This window comes from Dermacentor andersoni, chromosome 1 (assembly GCF_023375885.2).
Source record: "Dermacentor andersoni chromosome 1, qqDerAnde1_hic_scaffold, whole genome shotgun sequence".
NCBI lineage: Eukaryota > Metazoa > Arthropoda > Arachnida > Ixodida > Ixodidae > Dermacentor > Dermacentor andersoni.
This window is the reverse complement of record NC_092814.1, coordinates 309202132-309226058: the sequence shown is the minus strand read 5'-3', so window position 1 is coordinate 309226058 and position 23927 is coordinate 309202132. Positions and strand designations below refer to the sequence as shown.

At 49.9% G+C, this 23927-nt stretch overlaps 8 non-coding genes across 8 annotated transcripts; all 8 read left to right on the top strand.

Moving 5' to 3' along the window:
* Window positions 1–1391: 1391 nt before the first annotated feature.
* On the top strand, window positions 1392–1465 carry TRNAN-GUU (transfer RNA asparagine (anticodon GUU)). Its single transcript has one exon. It is a non-coding gene; the product is annotated as a tRNA-Asn (tRNA).
* A 76-nt stretch (window positions 1466–1541) lies between these two features.
* TRNAN-GUU (transfer RNA asparagine (anticodon GUU)) lies at window positions 1542–1615 on the top strand. The gene has a single exon. It is a non-coding gene; the product is annotated as a tRNA-Asn (tRNA).
* An 11678-nt stretch (window positions 1616–13293) lies between these two features.
* On the top strand, window positions 13294–13367 carry TRNAN-GUU (transfer RNA asparagine (anticodon GUU)). Its single transcript has one exon. It is a non-coding gene; the product is annotated as a tRNA-Asn (tRNA).
* A 72-nt stretch (window positions 13368–13439) lies between these two features.
* TRNAN-GUU (transfer RNA asparagine (anticodon GUU)) lies at window positions 13440–13513 on the top strand. The gene has a single exon. It is a non-coding gene; the product is annotated as a tRNA-Asn (tRNA).
* An 89-nt stretch (window positions 13514–13602) lies between these two features.
* TRNAN-GUU (transfer RNA asparagine (anticodon GUU)) lies at window positions 13603–13676 on the top strand. The gene has a single exon. It is a non-coding gene; the product is annotated as a tRNA-Asn (tRNA).
* Window positions 13677–18766: 5090 nt separating this feature from the next.
* Window positions 18767–18840, top strand: TRNAN-GUU (transfer RNA asparagine (anticodon GUU)). Its single transcript has one exon. It is a non-coding gene; the product is annotated as a tRNA-Asn (tRNA).
* Window positions 18841–18919: 79 nt separating this feature from the next.
* TRNAN-GUU (transfer RNA asparagine (anticodon GUU)) lies at window positions 18920–18994 on the top strand. The gene has a single exon. It is a non-coding gene; the product is annotated as a tRNA-Asn (tRNA).
* A 79-nt stretch (window positions 18995–19073) lies between these two features.
* On the top strand, window positions 19074–19147 carry TRNAN-GUU (transfer RNA asparagine (anticodon GUU)). The gene has a single exon. It is a non-coding gene; the product is annotated as a tRNA-Asn (tRNA).
* Window positions 19148–23927: the final 4780 nt, after the last annotated feature.

Here is a 23927-nt window from a genome sequence, read left to right as displayed (position 1 = left end):
AAGTGCCATTAAGGAAGCAAAAACATTTTGCAGCCTAACTGGAAGCGCCATTAGTTGGCAAAAATGCCTAGGATTCTGGCACGGTGAATGGGACGAGAGGCCGGCACAATTCGAAGGTATAAGGTTTACTGATACGCCGGGCAAATACCTTGGCATTCCTATGGAACACTATCGCGGAAACAAAGACCAATGGGCGGGTGAAATTGACCGGGTTAAATGCCAAACAACAAAATGGGGCGGACGCGATTTCTCAATCTTTACACGTGCAACTGTGTGTAATATGTTCATCGTAACAAACGTTTTCTGTATGATGCAAGTGCTTTGCATGGCAAGGATGACTGTGCAAAAGTTACACAGACTGTTTGCGGTTTTTATCTGGGGGTCGAACTGGGAGCTTACTAGTCGTCTGAACTTATTTCAGTTGGTTAAAAACGGAGGGCTAGGCTTATCGCATTTATTTCTTAAACAAGTTGTTACACGGTTCTTTTTCTTGAGGCAACAGAACGATGCTTTCCTGCAGAGTAGTTGTCAAGTGTTTTTGAGCCAGGCATTACCTGAATACATTGTGTCATCGTATTCCACTAATCATGTTCCATTGAAAGGGTTTATGAAAGAAGTCGTTGACGCTCTTCATTTTTTGAAAAGCCACTTTTCGACTGAATATCTCTCGGCTGTAACAAAGAAGAAATTGTACAGATACTTGCTTGATGTGATGTGTCCTGTGCCGATCTATCGTTCCTTATATGTACTAGGACGAGAACGTAATGTTTTGAGTCGCGTTAAAAAGAAGCCTGTTAGAGCGTCGACCAAGACGTTTTTCTTCTTTCTTCACACCGGCACGCTCCCTGTAAAACCCTGGCTCATAAAAAAAAGGTATTTTTGTCCCTTGGAGTACTAACTGTACAATATGCAATAAGCCCGAAACCATCGAGCACGTATTTTTAGACTGTTCAGACTCTGTTTTTCTGTGGGACATTTTACAAAGGACACTCAAAAAGCAACTTCCACTTACACCTCACGGGATTCGATTTCTCCCGTTTGATCAGACAGGGGACGTGCCGTGTGATCTCCTGATGTTGTTGACAATGCACAGTGTGTGGAAGACGCGAATGGATGTAAGACACGAGAATGTTAAATCACAACCGTCAAAAGTGTACTTCAGAGACGCTATTATGTACGTCCGCGACGTCTACAGGACACTTTCCGATCCTCCAGAATGGCTACCTGTGTTTGATCAGTTGCTTACTCAAGAGCCGTACTAACCTAACAACACGAGACAAAGTACGAGTCTCGGTTTTAATACAACCTAAGTGCATGTATGTCGAATTCCAGCAAGAATTCCTGTCCATTGTATGAGGAGAAATCGGGCAATAAAGAAAAAAAAAACCGCCGCCTCCGTGGCGCAATAGGTTAGCGCGTTCGGCTGTTAACCGAAAGGTTGGATGTTCGATTCCTCCCGGTAGCGAAGCTTGTCTTTTTCTTTTATTCATACTGATATGTTTGCTGTGGTGTGTGCATGCGGAGGAACGTGCAGCACCGCCGCCTCCGTGGCGCAATCGGTTAGCGCGTTCGGCTGTTAACCGAAAGGTTGGAGGTTCGATTCCTCCCGGTGGCGAAGCTTGTCTTTTTTTTTTTTATTCATACTGATATGTTCGCTGTGGTGTGTGCATGCGGAGGAGCGTGCACCACCGCCGCCTCCGTGGCGCAACATTGTACTTCCGGCCACCGAGCGTGACGGACGGCGAATCATGAGCTCCAAGGGAGCGGCGACAGCGGCCTTTGTTGGCCGCAAAGACAGGTGGAACAGCGATGACGACGCAGGCTATCAGATTATTTTGCCTCCACTGCCAAAGGGGCGCGTCGTGCTAAACACCGTGTTTTTGAACGGCGACGTGCGAGCTAGACCCTACAAAGTAGATTTCCGGGACGCTCTTGGCCCAACAGGATTGCTGCCGGAAGTGCTTGCCCTGGGGGCCTACCAGATTAACCACGTCTGGGCTGTGACCATGAACACCGCGGACGCCACGAGAAGGATGCTGGACGTCAAGGAGCTGAAGGTAAAGGGGCGGCGCTGCATCGTGGTCGACCCTCAGGACCAGCAGGTGCGGCTGCGCCTTCATTGGTTAATACATGGTGTGGCCGATGAAAATGTAAGAACGGCATTGGCGGCTTTCGGTAAAGCCGTACAAGTCACCCGAGAGCGATGGCGCGTTCAGGGTATCAACGACAAGGAGGACGACTACCCGGTCTGTCTTGCTCAAGCTCAACAGCGGCGTGAAGGTGGAAGATCTCCCGCACCAAATTAGGGTCGCCGGTGAGCTGGCCCTAGTCGTCGTACCTGGCAGGCCAATGCTGTGCTTGCGCTGTCAAGGCACTGGTCATGTACGACGAGACTGCAAGGTTCCGCGGTGCTCGCAATGCCGTCGGTTTGGACACGCCGAGGACCAGTGCGTACGTACATACGCCTCTATGACTGGGCCAGCCGAAGGCAACGACACAGCAAGGTTGGTAATGGATGCGGCCGAGGCCGAAGACGCGGCGAAAGGGGCAGGAGACCAGGCAACCCCATGTGCTGTAGGCGGTGTGCTTGCACCTGATGCGGGCGAGGGGACACCACCGGACAAGGAAAACTCTACGGAAGGTGTGGCAAAAAAGCCAGCAGAAGAGACCAAGGAAGAAAGCAAGAGCAGTCTAACGGAAGCTAGCGAGCAAATGAAGGCAGCTGAGGACCAGTCGGCGTAGAACGACCCTATGAGCAGCAATGTCAGAGCCTCGGTCAAACAGCCTCTTGAGAAGGCTGCAGACAGCAGCGCAGCGAACCAAGGAAGTGGGGAAGACGGGCCGCCTTCGAAGACACCAACGGGCAGGCGCAGCAGCTACAAGCGACGACCGAACACCGCTAACGCAGACAAGAAGTCCGAGAAGAAGCCGCCACCACTCTCCAGTGGTACCGGTCCACCGGGCGGCTCCGGGGGCGTCTAGCTGTGTGCTAGGCGCTAAAGGTAAACACCATGCTCCGGGCCAAATCTTTTCACTAGACCTATAATCATGGCTCCCAACCCGTCGCTTAGATTGGCCACGCTAAACGTTCGAGGTCTGGCCGCCAAGCGAAAGCATAGCCAAGTGTGTAGGCTGCTGGTAGACTATGACATTGACGTGTTAGCCGTGCAAGAGACAAAAGTAGATGGTGATGAAGAGACCCGCAGCATGGTGCAGCGGTTTACGCCACGGTACTACGCGGTAGTGAGCGACGCCTTAGGGACGTCGGCGGCCTGCGTGCTGTTTGTTAGAAAATTACCCGGTATAACGGTGCAAGGTTTTTATTCATGTCCATCTGATAGATTAGTTTTCTGTGATTTTGCTTTGCATGGAATTGAATGGCGGGTGGTATGTATTTATGCACCAAATGCGTTGGAGGAACGGGCTTTGTTCTTTTCCATGTTAAAAGAGTATATATCTTCTGAAAAGCAGATGGTGCTATTAGGTGATTTTAATTGTGTTCTCAGTGCCCGAGATCTGTCTAATAGAGGATTAAGGAGCGATAAAAGTAGGGATGTTTTGAACGAGATAATTACTGAATGCGAATTAGCGGATGTGGCGGAATGTATGATAGGGACGCGAGATGTGCGTTTCCCGCAATTTCAAGGAAATAGCCATGCGCGCTTAGATCGTATTTACTTGTTGCTTCAAGCAATACCAATGTGTAAGAGTTACAGTGTATATCCTATTTCCTTCACTGATCATTGTCTGGTTAAATGTGACATAGGAAGGAAGAAAAAAGGCGGCCGCATCTCTTGGGAGCCGTGGAAAATGAATTCAGGCTTAACTACTGACGAAAGTTTCGGAGAATATGTATCGGACTGCATCAAAAAAAATGCTAATGAGCGGCGAGGGTGAATTAAAAGATCGATGGGAAGAGTTTAAACAGTGCATTAAAATGAAAGCCATCGATCGTTCCGTCGCAATAATGCATGAAACAAAAAGAAAGAGAAGGAACTGCGAATAATCTTGGAAAAGCTGACAGAACTGGAGTGCCAAGTACCGGGAGCATACAAAAGCGACACACGGAATATTAAACAGCAACTTGAACTGCATGATGAGGAACGCTATCGCGGAGCGATAGTTTGTGCTCGAGCCGAATCCTTTGCGATAGGGGAGGCGCCCACAAAAAGGGCGCTCGGACTGGAAAAATCGCACGCTCGACGTAATCATATTGACGTGATCGTGGTGGGTGGTAACGAAGTTACAGATAATGATAGTATCGCACGTGCGTTTTTTGAACACTACGAAAATCTGTTCACATTTAGGCAGGTGAACCTAGAACGGTTGAAGACGAACTTCTTGAAAAGAATGCCTCCATTGACTGAAGAAAGAAAAGTTGCATTAGAAACGCCGATAACTGTTTTTGAAGTGGAACGCGCAATTGACAATTTGAATCGTGGCAAGTCACCGGGCCCTGATGGGCTTTGCGCTCTGTGGTACAAGCGGTTTAAAAAGGAATTGTCAGCAGTACTTGTAGCAATTTTTAACGAAGCGTACGATGGTAAGGCGTTACCGCCATCTTTCGGTCAATCACACACGGTGTTGATTCCTAAGACAGAGGATGTAGATAAGTTGGAAAGTGTAACATCATACAGACCAATAGCACTCACAAATGTGGACTATAAGATACTAATGAAAGTCTTAGCAGCTAGACTTCAGTCGGTTGTTAAAGACATAGTCGGCCCACACCAAACGTGTGGAATTAAGGGTCGCACTATAGCGACGAATGTTCACAAGATGCGCTCAGTTCTTGAATGTTGTGACTCCCTTGAAGTGTGTGTGGCCATACTTCAGTTGGATCTGGAGAAGGCATTTGATTGCGTAGCGCATGCTATTTTGTTTGCAATGTTGGAACACATTAATGTCGGATCCGTCATCACGGATGGTGTAGCTCTGGCGTATCGGAACTGCTCTACCAGACTAATTATTAACAAAGAATTGGGGGCCCCCATTAAAGTGCAGCGTTCCGTGCGTCAAGGCTTTCCCGTCAGTCCACTTTTGTTTTGTATATATATTGTTTTGTTTTGTATATATATTGTTTGTTTATATATGTATGTTTTGTATATATATTGAAACCTTATGTTTGTCAATAATTGAAAATAATTCTATCTGTGGTTTTCGTTTACAATCTTCAGAGGTAAAACTGCTCGCATATGCCGATGATGTGGCGGTATGTTGTATTGACTACGAAGACATTGAAGAAACCATTTGAAGTGTTAAATTTTTCAGCGACGTTACAGGAAGCCGAGTAAACTGGGGAAAGTGTCTGGAGTTTTGGCACGGCGTGTGGCCGTTCACCCTGGGCATTTTTGCCAATGTTGTATGGCAGAAAACGCCTGTGAAGTACCTTGGTGTGCCACTTGAGTTCTACGAAAATAATCATGACTACTGGCAGCAACAAGCAGAACTCTTACACGAAAAGGCGAATGCTTGGAGGGCGAATGATCTCTCCATGTTTGCGAGGGCAACCGTGTGTAACATGTTTTTTGTGGCTAAACTATGGTATGTGATACAAGTGATGCACTGTTCTAAGGTAAATGTGCAGAAACTGCATAGAGTTTTTGCGACCTTTGTGTGGGGATCGACGTGGGAAAGGTGCAGTCGCACAAATTTGTTCAGGAGTGTAAAGTGTGGGGGAATCGGACTGGCACACCTTTTTCTCAAACAATTAGTTAATAGATTTTTCTTTTTTCGCGAGGTCAGCGACCCATTTCTGCAAACGGTGTGCCAGGCCAGATTAGGGCGACTGCTACCTGAATATTGACACGTGTACTTATATTTAACGGGCGACCACATTCGCCGGTGTTACGTTTCGCCTACAACGCGCGGTAATGCCGGCGCGGATGCAACGGACGCCGGGGCTTCGTTCAAAGCGGCGGACATTTTGGCCCGTTCGACGCCGCCGCAACGCCTCCCCGCCAAGCGTGTCCAGGCGTGTTTCAGTGCCACGTGTCTTCGTGTGTGCGTGTGTGTGTGTGTGCCCACGCTTGTCAAAGCGCGGCAGCCGGGGAGCGGAGCTCCCCAAGTGAGGAGCCTGGAGGTCTGTCCGTCGGCGGGTTGGCGATGCGTCACTACACTCGTCTCAACATGTCTCTCAGCTCGGCCGTGCTCCGCCGTCGCGTGGGCTCCGTGCTCCGCCGTCGCGTGGGCTCCGTGCTCCGCCGTCGCGTGGGCTCATCCCGTGACCTTACTTCTGGCCCGCGACGCCGAGAGTATAAGAGCAGCTGCCCCCGGACGCCAGGAGAGAGGCTCCGATTTGTTCTGTTACGTGCTCTCCCGTCTCTCCACTTCGGTCGACCTGACCGGCCGCTCTTTTGCTATGTTAGAATAAACAAGTTGTTCTGTTACCAGTCTTCTCTTGCTTTGCCGGGACCTTCGGATGCTTCCAGTGCCCCAGGCCGCCAGGCCAACGCTACCCTTGGGGCTTGCGACCCATTTGCAATAACGGGCGTCGGCACCGAGTCCCCAACACCGGCTAGCAAATGTTATCGCACAGCGCTGGACGCGTCTGCATGTATCCGAAGTTTCTGGAAAGTTATCGATGCTTCTATCCGCTGTTTGTTGTCGCCGAACCTTGTGTTATCTGATTTCATCGCGTGACTCGAATGTTGTAGAACTTTGTGGAAGGCATGCGGGTCCCAGCGATTAGTCTGGAACATTCGATGGCTGCTGTATAAAAACCGACGCACTTGACCCGCTGAGCAGATTTTCGACGATCGCCGACTGTGTTCGCCGCTATCGTTGTGCTTTAATACCCCTGTCACACTGGGAGTTTTAATGTCATTCGAACCGAATGGCATTAGCATCGAATGACATTATTCGGTTGCTACACAGCGATATTTAATGTCATTAGCATCGAATGACTTCGGCAATCGAATGAGTTCGAGAAACTCATTCGGCTTCGCACTCGGAGCGAATGTGTACTCTCAACCCCAGAAACAGAGCAAAACAGGAAACAGTATTTGCAAATTGAAAACCGCGCTCGTAGAGAAATAATAAAGTTTGCGTGTTTTAATGGACTTGTTACGTTAAAGAGACAAAATGTGCGGCAGGCTGTCGCAAAATGTTGTTACTCTCCAGCTCAGCAGCGTCTGGCCGCCGCCCATGCCGCCGCCACTCTGCTCGTCGGCCATAGAACGTCCAATCGCTTCCTCCAATGATTACGCCTTGCTCGTAATGCAAAGTACGCAGCAACTAATCGCTTCACCTCCTGCAACTTAGCGTCGTCATCCAGCGTCGCCATGTCAGCCATTTTGGTTGTTTTCAATTTATCGGCTGCTCAGGTGGCTAAGCCTTGTTTTGGCTTATAGTGGCCACATAGTCTGAAATAGAACAACTTTTTTTATACGCATTGCTAAAATATTTTTTTTTCAGTGGACTGACGTCCCAAAAATATATTTAAATATATGGATTGCTTATGCAAGCACTTTATACCTACCTTGTTCTACTTTAGTTGCGACGTTTTTTTCGGAATCATCGCCATTGATATCGCCACCGAATGACATTAATTTTTCGAGTGTAGCACCTCCGGGGGCGAATGACATTCGTTGCACCGAATGCCCTTCGATTCGAATGACATTAAAACTCCCAGTGTGACAGGGGTATAAGTGTAGCCTGTTTTGTGGGCACAGGTTCGCCCAATAAAAGCTAGTTTTGTCTTTCACAGTACTGCTACTGTGTTCTTTGGCGTCACTACCACGTGAAATCTGGTGGAGGTGCTTTTTGTCCATGTACCGGACGCCCCCGACAAGCCGTGATCCAAGCCCAGACTGCAAAAAGGACACCAACGTAGTCCCGGACCATCGAGCAAGCCGCTGTCTTCAACAGCTACCCCCGGAGCACGGACTTCTACTTGAGAAGACCAAGAAGATTGTGGCCAAAGCAACCCCAATGGCAGCCCCAGCGTCCCCCATCGTGCTGCAGCAGCCCAGGGAACCACCGACGTTCCGCGGTTCCACATTTGAGGACCCGGAAAGCTGGCTGGAAACATATGAGAGGGTCGCTACGTTTAATAGCTGGAACAATGACGACAAACTGCGATATGTCTTCTTCGCATTGGAAGACGCTGCCAGGACGTGGTTCGAGAACCGCGAAGCCACCTTGACGACCTGGGACCTGTTCCGAAGCGGCTTCCTGCAGACATTCGCAAACGTCGTACGCCGAGAACGAGCCCAAGCGCTATTAGAATCCCGGGTGCAGCTACCTAATGAGACAACCGCGATCTTCACGGAGGAAATGAGCCGTCTATTCCGTCACGCTGACCCCGAAATGCCCGAAGAGAAGAAAGTCCGCCTACTCATGCGTGGTGTGAAAGAGGAACTTTTTGCCGGAATGGTACGAAGCCCACCGAAGACCGTCGACGAGTTTCTTCGCGAGGCCACCAGCATCGAGAAGACACTCGAGATGCGAAACCGGCAATTCGATCGCCGCACGAACTCTACAACCTACGCCGGGGTTCAATCACTGGCTACCGACGATCTACGAGAGACTATCAGAGCGGTCGTACGGGAGGAGCTGCAGAAGTTCTACCCAAGGTCGCAGTCCCAAGTGGATCCAATCACTGAAATCGTCAAAGAAGAGGTTCAGCGATCGCTTGGAGTGCCTGAGGTGCAACCACGATCACCGCAACCTCAGCCAGAAGCAATGACCTACGCCGCCGTCGCCCGCCGTCAAGGTCCCCCTCCACGACCGCGCCAGGGCCCTGTAACGCCGCAGTTCCGTCGACCACCGCCGCCGCCGCCAGCACGCCCACCCGTCGCGCAGCGCAGCTACCCGAGGAAGACAGACGTTTGGCGCGCTCCTGACCACCGCCCGCTCTGCTACCACTGCGGGGAAGCCGGCCATGTGTACCGCCGTTGCCCATACCGCGACCTGGGATTGCGAGGGTTCGCCGTCAACGCACCGCGCCCTCGGGAAGGTGAACGCCCTCGTGACATCGCCGACTACCTCGCCGCTACTCAGTGGAGCCCTCGACGACCGTCCCGTTCGCCGTCACCAGGCCGCTACCTGTCGCCGCAGCGCCGTCCATACACTGGCCCAGCCCGGGGCCGGTCAGCGAGCCCGTATCCGGAAAACTAAAAGCAGCAACCGATGGAGGTGCGGTTGCTGTTCGTCGAACTGACGAAGATCCTCCGCCGCCGACGAAGATGCCGAAGAAACTACCTCGACGACATAACGACACGCCGCCGTCCCGACGAAGTGTGAAAGCAAAAAATACGACGACGAAAAACGACCTGCCGACGCCCCATATCAGCCACAGGTCAACGCGACACAGCCATGATCCGACGCCACGACCTAACTGTAACGCAAGACAAAGAACCACCGACCTCGACGTGCTTCTCGACGGCCACGCAGTCACCGCCTTAGTCGACACAGGGGCCGATTACTCCGTCATGAGTGGACACATCGCCACCAAGTTGAAGAAGGTTAAGACTGCATGGGAAGGCCCTCAAATTCGGACCGCTGGAGGACACCTGATTACGCCGACTGGAATCTGCACGGCAAGAATTACCGTTCATGACCGGACTTACCCTGCCACCTTCGTTATCCTCCAACAATGTTCACGCGACGTCATTCTCGGCATGGACTTCCTAAACCAACACGGCGCAGTCATCGACCTGAAGTCGAAGTCGATAACCCTGTCTGAAGATCAAGCGATACCACCGGAGAGCTCTCGTCGTCACCATGCCTTAAGCGTGCTCAAAACTCAAGTCAGCATCCCGCCTCGCTCCAGCATTGTCATTTCCGTCGGCGCCAAAACAACTGCCGACGTAGAAGGCGTCATCGAGGGTGACCAACGTCTACTACTAGACCGTGAAATTTGCGTCGCAAGAGGCATCGCTCGACTGCATGGAGGGAAAACTGAAGTGTTGCTGAAAAACTTCAGCCAGGAGTTCAAGCACATCAACAAGGGCACGACGATCGCATACATCGAGGAAATTCTGGAAACCAGCAATGCGTTTGTCCTCTCGGATTCTGCCGCATCTATCCCGATGACCGCAGTCCCCGAACCAGACTTCGACATTAATCCAAGCCTCCCCACGCTTAAGCAACAACAGCTCAGAAGTCTACTTCGACGATACAAAGGGTGCTTCTCGACGTCATCAAGGATTCGACAAACACCAGTCGCAAAGCATCGCATTATAACCGAAGAGTGTGCTCGACCACTCCGCCAGAGCCCTTATCGAGTTTCTACGCGAGAACGTGAAGCTATACGGCACCAAGTCGACGAAATGCTGCGCGACGACATCATCCAGCCGTCAAAAAGCCCGTGGGCATCTCCTGTAGTCTTGGTAAAGAAAAAGGACGGAACCCTACGTTTTTGCGTTGATTATCGTCGTCTGAACAAGATCACGAAGAAGGACGTATACCCCCTCCCACGGATAGACGACGCATTGGATCGGCTCTGCAACGCTAAATACTTCTCGTCGATGGACCTCAAGTCTGGCTATTGGCAAATAGAAGTCGACGAAAGAGATCGCGAAAAGACCGCCTTTATCACCCCAGACGGCCTCTACGAGTTCAAGGTTATGCCATTCGGACTGTGCTCGGCGCCTGCAACGTTTCAGCGCGTCATGGACACGGTGTTAGCCGGACTGAAGTGGCAGACGTGCCTTGTTTACCTGGATGACGTCGTTGTCTTCGCCGGAAATTTCGACGATCACCTTAGGCGGCTTGCGACAGTGTTAGAAGCCATCAATTCATCAGGGCTCACTCTGAAGCCGGAAAAGTGCCGCTTCGCTTACGATGAGCTTTTGTTCCTAGGCCACGTGATCAGCAAATCAGGAGTACGCCCCGACCCACAGAAGACAGCTGCCATCGCAAAGTTCCCGCAGCCCATCGACAAGAAGGCAGTGCGTAGATTCCTTGGCATGTGTGCCTACTACAGGCGCTTTGTCAAGGATTTTTCACGCATCGCGGAGCCGCTTACGCATCTAACCAAAGGTGATGTCGAGTTCAAGTGGGAAACGCCGCAGGCCGATGCATTTCAAGAACTCAAACGACGCATGCAGTCGCCGCCGGTACTTGCACACTTCGACGAGAACGCCGATACCGAAATCCACACTGACGCCAGTAGCCTAGGCCTCGGTGCCGTCCTAGTCCAGAGGAAAGACGGACTTGAACGGGTGATATCGTATGCTAGCCGGTCGCTGTCAAAAGCGGAAGGCAATTATTCTACGACTGAAAAGGAATGCCTCGCCATCATTTGGGCTACAGGAAAGTTCCGCCCTTACCTATATGGGAGACCATTCAAAGTGGTCAGCGACCATCACGCGTTGTGTTGGCTAGCTAACTTAAAGGACCCTTCAGGACGGCTGGCGCGGTGGAGCCTCAGACTGCAGGAATATGACGTCACCGTAATATACAAGTCCGGAAGAAAACACTCTGACGCCGACTGCCTGTCACGCGCCCCCATCGATCCCCCGCCGCAAGACGACGAGGACGACGACGCCTTCCTTGGAATAATAAGCGCGGAAGACTCGCCGAACAGCAACGAGCAGACCCGGAGCTAAAAGGCCTCATCGAGTATTTGGAAGGGAACACCGACGTTGCCCCTAAGGCATTTAGGCGTGGGTTGTCTTCGTTCACACTACAAAACAACCTGCTCGTGAAGAACTTCTCACCAGTCCGCGCCAGTTACCTTCTTGTTGTACCGTCAGCGCTGCGTCCAGAAGTACTGCACGCCCTACACGACGATCCAACCGCTGGGCACCTCGGATTCTCCCGGACGCTGTCGAGGATACAGGAAAGGTATTACTGGCCGCGTCTGACCGCCGACGTTGCCCGTTACGTCAAGACATGTCGAGACTGTCAGCGACGCAAGACACCACCAACAAGGCCAGCAGGATTACTACAGCCAATCGAACCTCCTCGCCGACCATTCCAGCAGATTGGGATGGATTTGTTGGGGCCGTTTCCGACGTCAACATCCGGGAATAAGTGGATCGTCGTCGCGACGGACTATCTCACCCGCTTCGCTGAAACTAAAGCTCTACCAAAAGGCAGCGCAGCCGAAGTAGCGAAATTTTTTGTCGAGACCATCCTGCTGCGACATGGTGCCCCAGAAGTCCTCATCACTGATAGAGGAACGGCTTTTACAGCAGAGCTCACACAAGCCATTCTGGAATACAGCCAGACAAGCCACAGGAGGACAACTGCCTACCATCCGCAAACGAATGGTCTCACGGAGCGCCTGAACAAGACCCTCGCCGACATGCTAGCAATGTACGTCGACGTCGAGCACAAGACGTGGGACGCGGTCCTGCCGTATGTAACCTTCGCTTACAACACGGCGGTGCAAGAAACGACACAGCTCACGCCGTTTAAGCTGGTTTACGGCAGGAACCCGATGACGACGCTCGACGCCATGCTGCCGCACGTCACTGACGAGGAGAATCTTGACGTCGCTACCTATTTCCAGCGCGCCGAAGAAGCCCGACAGCTCGCCCGCCCACGGATCAAGAACCAGCAGAGGACCGACACCCGACACTACAACCTCCGACGACGCTTCGTCGAGTACCAGCCCGGCGACCGTGTTTGGGTGTGGACCCCGATACGCCGACGAGGACTGAGTGAAAAACTGCTGCGACGATATTTCGGACCCTACAAGGTCATCCGACGTATTTGCGCGCTGGACTATGAGGTCGTGCCAGACGGCATTTCGCATTCACAGCGACGCCGCGCACAATCTGAAGTGGTCCACGTGGTGCGTCTTAAACCCTTTTACGGACGCTGACGAACTTCCTTATTTTGTTGTTTTCTTTGCTAGGAGTGCTTTTCTTTTATTACTTTCGTTTGTTTGCGGCATCGGGTCGATGCTTTTTAAGAGGGGGGTATTGACACGTGTACTTATATTTAACGGGCGACCACATTCGCCGGCTAACAAATGTTATCGCACAGCGCTGGACGCGTCTGCATGTATCCGAAGTTTCTGGAAAGTTATCGATGCTTCTATCCGCTGTTTGTTGTCGCCGAACCTTGTGTTATCTGATTTCATCGCGTGACTCGAATGTTGTAGAACTTTGTGGAAGGCATGCGGGTCCCAGCGATTAGTCTGGAACATTCGATGGCTGCTGTATAAAAACCGACGCACTTGACCCGCTGAGCAGATTTTCGACGATCGCCGACTGTGTCTGCCGCTATCGTTGTGCTTTAAGTGTAGCCTGTTTTCTGGGCACAGGTTCGCCCAATAAAAGCTAGTTTTGTCTTTCACAGTACTGCTACTGCTACTGCTACTATTGCGCCACGGTCGCCTCCGTGGCGCAATCGGTTAGCGCGTTCGGCTGTTAACCGAAAGGTTGGAGGTTCGATTCCTCCCGGTGGCGAAGCTTCTCTTTTTTATTCAAATTGATATATTTTCTGTGGTGTGTGCATGCGGAGGAACGTGCACCACGGTCGCCTCCGTGGCGCAATCGGTTAGCGCGTTCGGCTGTTAACCGAAAGGTTGGAGGTCTGGTTCCTCCCGGTGGCGAAGCTTCTCTTTTTTATTCATTCAAATTGATATATTTTCTGTGGTGTGTGCATGCGGAGGAACGTGCACCACGGTCGCCTCAAAAAAAAGCCTCCGTGGCGCAATCGGTTAGCGCGTTCGGCTGTTAACCGAAAGGTTGGAGGTTCGATTCCTCCCGGTGGCGAAGCTTCTCTTTTTTATTTATTCAAATTGATATATTTTCTGTGGTGTGTGCATGCGGAGGAACGTGCTCCGCCGCCGCCTCCGTGGCGCAAAGATGGATTCTACTTCCGGCTTCCGTCCGGTACGGTCGTGGAATGTCGAGCTCCGCAGGAGCGGCTGTTGCGGCCCGTTCGAGCCGCGGAATCAGGTTTTCGGAAACGACCCAACAGGATTATCAACTTGTTTTGCCACATCTGCCATCAGGAACTACTGTACTTACTACTGTGTTCTTACACGGTGACTTGAAGGCAAGGCCTTATCGCGTCGAGCATTTTCGGGATGCACTAGTCCGCCATCAGCTCATGTCGGAAGTTGTTGCCCTCGGGGCCTACCAAATGAACCACGTCTGGGCCATCACCTTCAAAGACGTTCAAGGCAAGAAGAAGCTTTTGTCTACCAACGCTTTTAGCGTGAAAGACCACCGTTGTGCTGTGATAGACCCCTGCAACGAAGATGTGAGGATGAAGTTGTACTGGCTTCTCCACACCACGCCCGATGAAGACGTCAAAGCAGCCCTGGCTCCATTCGGAACCGTGACCGAAATCTTCAGAGAAAAATGGCGTGTTACCGGTTGCAACGACAAGGGGTCACATACACGCCTAGTGTCGTTGCATTTGAAGGCAGGGACGTCAGTCGAAGACCTGCCGCACCAGGTGCGAGTAGGGGAGGATCATGCTCTAGTCATCGTGCCAGGAAGGCCTCCGCTTTGCCTGCGGTGTCATTGTACTGGCCATATACGTCGCGAATGTCGCGTGCCGCGCTGTGGGCTGTGTCACCGCTACGGCCACGAAGAGACCCAGTGCGTGCGTAGCTACGCGAACGTCAATGGGCCGGGTCGCAGCGACATATTAGACGAACACCTGATGGATCAGGTCGACGCCGAAGAGACAGCAGCAGCAAGCGAAACACATCCCAGCGAGGACAAGACGCCTGAGGCCACGCCCCCCGATGTAGACGAAGCGCAGAAACTTCAGAGTGCCATTGAGGAACTACCGCAAAAGCTTACACCTGCAAACGATGCCGTAAGCGTAATTACTGTCAAAGAGCCTGGGCCCAGCGAAACACGGGAAGGCAAGAAGGAAGAAACGTGCACCGACGTGACTATGGGAACGCCGGCTACGGCAATTACTAAGCGCCCGCGAGAAAAAGCGAGCAGCGACGACCAGCGCTCTGACTCAAAGTGTGCAGAAGAACCTCCCTCCAAAACAGCGTCCACCCGTAGGTCTAGCTTCAAGCCAAAACCTACCGTGCCACCAGACAGGAAACCAACGCCGTCTATGCCCCCGCGTTAGCGGGAGCATGGTTCGGCTAACCACTTCGTTGCGGGACCGGTGAAAGACTTACATCTACAATGGACAATCACGGATGGCAACTCAACCAAGCGACGGGCTGCATCGGGTGCAGCAAAGACAGCAGTGGTCACTGGTCTAGCGTTGTAAGTTTCCACTCATCTGAACAGTATCTTGTGTCGGTTTGTGTAAACTTCACTTACAATGGCCGTTAATCCTGGAATAGCCCTTCGTGTTGCAACACTAAACGTACGCGGCTTCGGAGCCCGAAGGCGGCAACTTCAACTGAGCCGCCTGTTATTAGAAAATGATATCGACATTCTAGCTATCCAGGAAACCAAAATTGAAAGCGAGGAACAAACTGATGTGATGGTGGAAATCTTTCGGTCAACATATAATCTCTGTGTGTGCCACGCCGTGGGTAAATCAGGGGGGTGCGCAATTTTCTTGAGTAACTCCGTCGGAATTGTAGAGCAGTCTGTCATCGCTTCTGAAAGTGGCCGCTTAGTACTTTGCGATTTTTATGTTAAAGAGGCACTATGGCGAATTATTTGCATTTATGCACCAAACAAAGCTAGTGAGCGTTTAGATTTTCTCCGATACATCGAAACCTTCTTGAAATGCGAAAGAAATGTGTTACTATTAGGGGACTTCAATTGTGTATGCATGGCTGAAGACAACGCCAAGAACCTACCGATACATGATAAGAGCGCATTGCAACTTAGCGCAATCGTTCAGGAATACGACCTAATTGATATAGGCGATGTACTGCGAGAAAAGCGAGTTCAGTTCACGCATTTCCAAGGCACAAGCCACGCCCGACTTGACTGAGTATATCTGACAGCAAGCCTCTTATCTTTTTGCACAACATATGCCGTTAAGCATGTAAGCTTTAGCGATCATAGCTTAGTGACTGTTACAATAGGCACAAAGCGTAAAACGAGCACCTTTAGTTGGGACCTCTGGAAATTCAATGATAGCCTCCTGCAAGACGAAATCTTTATCGAAGTAATAACGGCAAAAATTAAAGAAATGCAGGAGAACGACTTCATCAGCCCTGTCGAGTTGTGGGAGCACTTTAAGTGTGAAGTTAAGATGAGCGCAATCGAAAGAGCTAGTGTCGTGCTCTACAAGGCAAGACAGAAAGAAACCGAGTTGCAGCGTACTCTAGACTATCTCTTAAATGCGGAAAGCACTGTTCCCCGCCTGCTTGCAAACAAAGTTAAAGAAGTCAAAAGGCAACTTGAGATTATTGATTCGGAAAAATATCAAGGTGCGATGATAAGGTCGCGTGCCGAGCGGCTCTGGATGGGCGAAACACCTACCAAGCGAGCGTTAAGCGACGAAAGAAGCTACGCTACGAGAAATGCAATAACAGAGCTGCGCTACCAAGGTGCGCTTTCCACAGAACAAAAGGTTATCGAACGAGCGCTAGTGCAACGTTTCAGAAACTTGCTAGGCTGCGGGGCGAATGTGCGAGAGGGCTTTGACACCCATTTTCTGAAATTAATGCCATCATTAGAAGATGAAGTAAAAACACAACTTCAAAGACCAATAAGTGTCAGTGAACTGGAAAATGCGATAGATGACTTGCCTACAGGGAAAGCTCCGGGGCCCGACGGGCTTGGTGCCGCTTTTTATAAATTCTTTAAGCATCAAATGGCAAAAATGCTCCTCAGAGTTATAGAAGAAGCTTATGAATCCAAAATGATGCCTCCGTCATTTAAAAGAAGCCACGTCATACTACTACCAAGGACCAAAGACCCTGCAAAATTACTGTCACCCGAAGCATACCGACCCATAAGTCTAACTAACACGGATTATAAGGTTTTTATGAAAGTTATAGCTAAGCGACTTCAGTCCGTGATTACAAACTTGGTCGGTGAACATCAAACTTGTGGAATCAAAGGGAGAACCATACTCACGAATAGTCATGTGACCAGAAGTATATTGGAACTATGTGACCTAATGCACGGACGGGTAGCCATGATTCAACTCGACTTAGAAAAAGTTTTCGATAAGGTAACCCACAGCATTCTTTTCTCCCTCTTAGAACACATCAACGTAGGTAACATCATATATGATGGAGTAAAAATGGCCTACACTGGCTGTTCTTCAAAACTAATTATTAATAAAAAATTAACCGAAAGCATTACAGCGTACTCTGGTGTAAAACAGGGATGCCCTGCCAGTTCATTGCTATTTGCAATTTACCTCGAACCGCTGTGTTTAAGTCTAATGATGAATAAAAAGATACGCGGTTTCCGGCTCTTATCACGCGAAATAAAGGTCTTATCCTATGCTGACGATATCGCAGTATTCTGCACTGACAAGGAAAGCATTCAGGAAGCTATGCATACCGCAAGAACTTTCTGCAGCCTTACAGGAAGTGCAATAAGCTGGCAAAAATGCTTAGGTTTTTGGCATGGTGAATGGGAATCTACGCCAGAAATTTTTGACACTATAAATTTCAGCGAGACGCCTGCTACTTACCTCGGCGTACCACTCGAACATTGCCGCGACACGACCGTGCAGTGGACAGCAGATACTGATCGGGCAAACGAGCAAACAAGAAACTGGGGAGGACGGAACCTCTCAATGTTTGCGCGTGCAACTGTGTGTAACTGATTCCTCGTGGCTAAAGTGTTCTATATGTTGCAAGTATTATGTATGTCTAGGATGTGTGTCCAAAAATTGCACAGGATATTCGCAATGTTTGTTTGGGGATCGGGATGGGAACGTACAAGCAGGCTAAACTTATTTCATTCCGTGAATAACGGAGGCCTTGGTTTGTGTAATTTGTTGTTAAGACAAGTAGTCTCAAGGTTTATTTTCCTACGCGAACAAAGGAATGCATTTCTACAAACTGTTATACACGTCCAACTACACAATGCCTTATCTGAGTTCATTGTTACATCATGTGGAACACCACAAGTAGTGGTGAAAGGATATATGCGCGAAGTGGTAAGCGCTTTTCGTTTGCTCAAAGCCCATTTCTCACTTGAATATTTGTCTGTTGTCGGCCGGAAGAAATTGTATAGACCTCGTGGATATTTTGTGCCCCGTACCTATATACCGCTCAACATACACTCTAGGGCCTGAACGCAATGTCTTGAAACGTGTAAAAAGAATGTCTATCAGGCCGACTACCAAATCTTTCTTCTTTCTTGTGCACAGTGGCACGCTTCCCGTAAAACCATGGCTAAGAGAGAAGGGTTTGTTTGTACCATGGAGTATCGATTGCGGTATATGCCATAAACCGGAAACTATAGACCATATATTCCTAGATTGTTGGGACTCAGTGTTCTTGTGGGACATCCTACAAAGAACCATCAAAAAAGAATTCCCTCTGACACCATTCGGTATTCGCTTTCTGCCTTTTGAAGAGACGGGAGACGTGCCGTGCGACACAATAATGTTGCTCTGCATGCACAGTGTCTGGAAGACAAGAATGGATGTAAGGCATGAAGCTCTCCAACCTCGTTCTGCTCAGGAATATTTCGTGGAAAACATCCTGCACCTACGTGACATACATAAGGCCAAAGGGGAGCCACCAGCGTGGCTACCCATATTAGACAAATAAGCCACAGTTCGGTTCCCCTAACCAAGCTGCTTTACCCAATATGCAGCCGGTGTTTTTATCAAAGTACAGCTACCTCTTTCTGTTTTTAACTCTAACGCGTGGAATGTTCTACTGAGAGCAAACGTGTTACCTTTTTTGTACGTGCGTTGTGTGTAAAACAGGTAATAAAAAAAAAAAAAAACCTCCGTGGCGCAATCGGTTAGCGCGTTCGGCTGTTAACCGAAAGGTTGGAGGTTCGGTTCCTCCCGGTGGCGCAGCATAGTTTCTTTTTATTTATTCATACTGATATATTTTCTGTAGTGCGTGCATGGGGCGGGAAAGTGAAGCACGGCCGCCTCCGTGGCGCAATCGGTTAGCGCGTTCGGCTGTTAACCGAAAGGTTGGAGGTTCGATTCCTCCCGGTTGGCGCATCATCGTTTCTTTTTATTTATTCATACTGATATATTTTCTGTAGTGCGTGCATGGGGCGGGAAGGTGAAGCACGGCCGCCTCCGTGGCGCAATCGGTTAGCGCGTTCGGCTGTTAACCGAAAGGTTGGAGGTTCGATTCCTCCCGGTGGCGCAGCATCGTTTCTTTTTATTTATTCATACTGATACATTTTCTGTAGTGCGTGCATGGGGCGGGAAGGTGAAGCACGGCCGCCTCCGTGGCGCCATGATTCCACTTCCGGCCACCACAGCGGACGGTCACGGAATGTTGTGCTCCGTAGGGGCGGTTCATGCGGCCCAGCCGGGCCGTGGTATCAGGCTTACGGAAACGTCTTCACAGGATTACCAGCTTGTTTTGCCGCATCTGCCATCAGGTATGACCGTGTGTAATACCGTGTTTTTGCACGGTGATTTGAAGGCCAGGCCCTATCGAGTCGAACATTTTCGCGATGCGCTTGACCGTCATAAGCTGTTGCCGGAGGTGGTGGCCCTCGGGGCCTACCAGATGAACCATGTCTGGGCTATAACATTCAAGGACGAAGTCGGAAAAAAGAAGCTGCTGTCAGCGAAGGCCTTTAGTGTCAAAGAACACCGCTGCGTCGCCATTGACCCTTGCAACCAGGATATTAGAATGAAGCTGTTCTGGCTGCTTCACACGACTCCCGACGAGGACGTCAGAGCAGCCTTGGCGCCGTTCGGAACGGTGACCGAAATTTCCAGGGAGCGGTGGCGAGTACCAGGGTGCGGCGACAAAGGTTCTCACACGCGTCTGGTATCGTTACGGCTGAAGGCTGGTATGACCATGGAAGACATCCCGCATCAGCTACGATGCCGATGCCGCGGCACCTCCGATACCTCCGATGCCGCGGCACCGGCCATATACGGCGCGAGTGCCGTGTGCCACGCTGTGGACTCTGTCGTCGTTTCGGCCACGACGAGACCCAGTGCGTGAGAAGCTACGCTAACGTGACCGGGTCTGGCCGGAGCGACGCGTTAGACGAGCACTTGATGGATCAAGCGGACGCGGAAGAGACTGCTGGAGCGGGCGGAGACCCACGAGGCACGGAAGAGAAGCCAGTGGTCATGGCAAGCGTCAAGTGCCAACCCAGAAAGGGCAGTAGCGAGGCAGTGGCCAAGAATGAAGTGCAAAGTGAACCGTCTGCAGAAAATTCTACGGTGCGTGAAAGTGAGGGGGACGCGGAGGCTGCCGAGGGCGTTCTGCGACAGGGCAACTCTGGCGCTGCCTTCATCGAAGAATCCGGCGAGAAAATGGACCAGGCCAGCGCCGTCTCAAAGAGACCTCGCGAAATACCCGATCAAGATGTCAGGCTTGAGCAAGACGACGGTGACCGCAGCGAAGGGCCACCCACGAAGGCTTCCTCTTTCCGGCGGTCTACACTCAAGCCCAAGCCGAACGTTCCGCTCGAGAGGAGGCCGACGCGAGAACATCCACCTGAGGGGCGCCAGACGCCGACCAATCCGCCAGGTGGTCGGCAGACGCCGACCGTCCCACCAGACGGGCGACAGACGCCGACTGTCCCACCAGATAAGCGGACAACGCCGACAGTTCCCCCGCGGTAGCGGGGTGCTGTTCGGTAGAAGGCTCAGTAAGGACTAGGTGCTGCGGAACCTTTAAGTGAATGATGAGTAGCGCATTTGGTAACGTCATGCCTTCGCCGTATGAGACGGAGCTTATGATGGTGTAGGGTTTTGTTTTTTGTAAGTTTGGCGGTCTTTGATCTCCGAAATGTATTGTAGTTTGTGCTTGCTCTTCTCTTTCAATGGCAAATAATCATGGAATAGCAATACGTATTGGCACGCTTAACGTACGAGGGCTAACGGCTAGACGGCGACAAGCACAATTAAGTCGCCTGATGCTGGAAAACGACATAGATATTCTTGCTGTTCAAGAAACTAAAATTGAAAGCGAAGAGCAAACGGACAAAATGGTTCAGGTTTTTAAATCCCGTTACAACACTTGTGTTTGTCATGGAGTAGGTAAGGCCGGTGGCTGTCTTTTATTTTTGCGTAATTCAATAGGTATTGTTGCGCAAAGTGTAATGTCGGCCCAAGATGGGCGATTGGTCCTATGTGATTTCTCTTTCAATAATATTGATTGGCGAATTGTCTGTGTGTACGCTCCAAACAAAATTAGTGATAGGAAATTTTTTTTTAACTTTGTTGAGTCACACCTGACGTGTGAAAGAAATGTTGTTCTTCTTGGTGACTTCAATTGTGTTTGCATGTCCGAAGATAGGGTGCCCAGTAAAATAATACGGGATACAAGTGCGCATCAACTCTGCGCAATCGTGGCAGACTATGATTTAGTAGACGTTGGAAGCATATTAAGCGGTAACAGTGTTGTTTTTACTCATTCCCAAGGGCAGAGTCACGCTCGACTAGATCGTTTGTACGTATCAGCAAACCTTGCGCGAACGGTCAATAGCTACGCAGTAAAGCACGTGAGCTTCAGTGATCACAGCCTAGTAACGTGTACATTGGGCACGAAACATAGAGGGTCTCACTTTAACTGGGAACTGTGGAAAATGAACGAAACGATCTTAAGTGATGAATGGTTTGTCAAAACGGTAAAAGGAAAAATGGACGTAATGCAAATAGATGCTACAACAAATTGGGCTGAGCTGTGGGAGCAGTTTAAAATTGAAGTGAAAATGAGTGCGATCGAGAGGGCTTGTGTGATGCGTCATAAAGCTAAACAAAGAGAGAAAGAACTGCAAAGCATGCTCGATTATTTTCTAAACGCGGAGTGCACAATACCGGGATTGTTTTCGAAACAGATTAGAGAAATTAAACGCGAACTTGAAAGGGTGGACGCTCAAATTTACCAAGGAGCCGCGATAAGAGCACGATCCGAGAGGCTGTGGCTGGGAGAGGCGCCAACTAAGCGCGCGCTCAGTGACGAAAAGGGTTACGCATCCAAAAACATAATAAAAGAAATTTATTTTAACAACACAATGTCAAAAGACCCAGAAGTAATTGAAAAAGCTTTCGTTGAACACTACCGAGCGTTGCTCGGTAGGCAGGTGCCCGTAACAGAAGAGTTTGTGAACACCTTTCTAACACTTCTGCCAAAATTACAAGACGAAATAAAAGAGGGACTCGAGAGACCGATCTCTGCGAAAGAAATTACAGAAGCCATAGAAGACTTGGGTAAAGGAAAGGCGCCTGGACCAGACGGCCTAGGAGCAGCTTTCTATAAAACTTTCAAGGCCGAAATAAGCGAGATACTGCACTGTGTAATATCAGAAGCTCATGAAACTAAGCACTTGCCGCCATCATTCAGAAAAAGTCATGTTGTGCTTATACCGAAAACCACCGATACGGTAAAGCTGAAATCTGTCGCTGGATACAGGCCCATAAGTCTTACGAATTCGGATTATAAAATCTACATGAAGGTGCTCGGAAAAAGGATGCAGTCAGTTATTAAATCCATAGTAGGCCCACACCAAACATGCGGTATTAGGAATAGAACAATATTGTCGAATATTCACATCGCTAGGAGTATATTGGAATGCTGTGATGCGAACCTCGAATGTGTAGCAATGGTTCAGTTAGACCTAGAAAAAGCTTTTGACAGGGTTGCTCACAGCATACTTTTTGCCCTGCTAAAACACATTAATGTAGGCGAAGTGATTCAGGACGGAGTAGCCATGGCTTATGAGAACTGTTCCGCTCACCTTATAATCAATAAAAGACTCAGCGAAAATATACCAGTATTATCCAGTGTGCGCCAGGGGTGCCCTTTGTCGCCCTTACTTTTTGCGATTTTTCTTGAACCTTTCTGTTTGAAGGTACGAGAAAACGAAAACATTCGCGGCTACCGTCTTTTAACTCAGGAAGTAAAAATACTAGCTTACGCAGATGACATCGCACTTTTTTGCATTGACCAAGAGAGCATTCGGGAGGCAGTCAAGGATGCAAGAAAGTTTTGCAGTCTAACGGGGAGTGCCATAAGCTGGCCAAAAAGCTTAGGCTTCTGGCACGGTGAATGGGACAGCCGGCCTGCAGTGTTAGAAACAGTACCGTTCACAGATACGCCAACCAGTTATCTTGGTGTTCCTTTGGAATACTATCGCGATACCACGACGCAATGGACTGAACAAACTGAGCGGGCTAAAGCACAAACAACGAAGTGGGGAGGCAAGAATCTGTCAATATTCACGAGAGCCACTGTCTGCAATTTATTTCTTGTCGCTAAAGTGTTTTATATGTTGCAAGTTTTATGTATATCCCGAGTGTGTGTACAAAAGTTGCACAGGGTTTTTGCTATGTTTGTGTGGGGATCAGGATGGGAGCGCACGAGTCGTCTGAATCTGTTTCACGCTGTGCAGAAGGGAGGGTTGGGTTTGTCGCATTTATTTTTGAAACAAGTAGTGTCGCGTTTCATGTTCTTGCGCGACGAAAGCGATTGTTTTTTGCGGTGCGTTATCCAGACGCGATTAGGTGACGCACTGCCAGAATATGTTGTGACGTCGTATGGCATACGTCAAGTGGTTGTCCGAGGTTTTTTGTTTGAAGTGATAAGCTCTTTCCGTTTTCTAAAAGTACACTTTTCTTTGGAATACCTGAACACAGTCGCAAGAAAGCGATTATACCGAGATTTAGTTAATATCATGTGTCCAGTACCAATATACCGTGCCGTATATGCACTGGGGCGTGAGCAGAATGTCTTAAAAAGAGTTAAGAAAATGCCTGTAAGAGCAACAACAAAAACTTTTTTTTTCATGCTACACACTGGCACGCTTCCTGTCAAGCCATGGCTGCAGGAGAAGGGGATCTTTGTACCCTGGAGTGTGAATTGCCAGATATGTCAGAAACCGGAGACAATGGAGCATATTTTTCTGGAGTGCAGGGACTCAGTCTTCCTTTGGGACATTCTACAAAGGACACTA